We start from the raw sequence: 1,274 nt of genomic DNA, 5'->3' as shown, positions 1-1,274 counted from the left end.
GCTATTTAATTCCCTTTTTTTTTCCTCTGTCCAGCGGCACCTCAGCCCACCTCTGCTAATGGACGACCAGGCATCCCTTCAATTCCTGGTGGATTGAACCCTATAGGACAAGTAATCACATATTCGTGCCTCCCTGGCTTTACATTTACAAGTGGCACTAGCAGCACAATCGTATGTGGTGCTTGTGGGGTTTGGTCAGGTGGAGCACCTGCTTGTATTGCAGGTAGGGGAAGTCCAGCACCGTGGCACTTTGTTAAAGATTTCTAAGAGATTTCCTCGGCACCATGGCCCATTATTTAGAGATGTGTCTGGCACTGGGGTTAAAAGGTTTACCGGCACTGTGGAACATTAGCTAGCACGTCTGTCTATAGTCCAGGGGATATAAGTTAAAAGGTTTAAAACTTTTTTAAAATGTCGGGCAAGATAGTAATTGCTACAACACAGTGGTCAGTGTTTCGTCTGGCTTGGAAATATGTTGGCTTCGTGACATAAGTGGTAAGCACTCTTGTCTCTAGCCCAGCGATATGGGTTCAAGGTTTGACACTGCCACCAAATTCAGCATGTGCTGGGGCAAAACATAATAGTAATTGCTACAACAGTGGTCAGTAATGGGTTCAAGTTGTTATAACAATAACCAAGCATGATTTATATGCAATGTAATTTTTTTACAGTAATATTACTTCACAAATATTTTACATAAGAAAGTACAAAACATGATTGAGTCTCCATGTCCGGTCAAGATTTTAACTAAATTAATTTTGTTATAACGACTAATGTTGCCCTGCCACGCGAGGATAAATAAGTTACATTCATTCATTCATTTAATTTTGTTCATTTTCAGCATGTGGCCAACCACCTGCCACCAGTGTTGGTCTCACCTATGCTCTAGTTCCCAGCAGCGGCATAAATCCAACAATATTTCCATCTGGTTCAGTTGTAGCGTACACATGCTCTTCCCCACTCTTGCTGTTTGGTTTTTCTTCAAATTTATGTAATGCTGGTGCATGGGTAAACGCCTCTCCAACTTGTGGAAGTAAGTACGAAAATTTAGAACCAGATGTAATGTGATGGGCCAACTCTGAAAAAATAGTAAGGTCCATGCGGTAGAACCTAAGGTGATAAGGTAATGGGCCAATCCTGGCCTAAATCCTAGGACCCATGACGTGCCACGCTACAGAACCTTACCCACATAGAATAGAATAATATCTATCACAAATCTGTTTCTATTCATGTTTCAGGTGGTTGTACCGCCCCTCCTTCCATTTCAACTGGAT

General features: G+C 42.0%; 1 long non-coding RNA gene across 1 annotated transcript; it reads left to right on the top strand.

Annotated features, from left to right (window-relative positions):
- Positions 1-14: 14 nt before the first annotated feature.
- On the top strand, positions 15-1,274 carry LOC108949516. Its single transcript, XR_001974734.2, has 3 exons — positions 15-223; positions 842-1,033; positions 1,239-1,274. It is a non-coding gene; the product is annotated as an uncharacterized LOC108949516 (long non-coding RNA).

The sequence above is a fragment of the Ciona intestinalis genome, chromosome 5 (assembly GCF_000224145.3).
Source record: "Ciona intestinalis chromosome 5, KH, whole genome shotgun sequence".
NCBI classification, from domain to species: Eukaryota; Metazoa; Chordata; class Ascidiacea; order Phlebobranchia; family Cionidae; genus Ciona; species Ciona intestinalis.
This window is presented reverse-complemented; position numbering and strand designations above follow the sequence as displayed.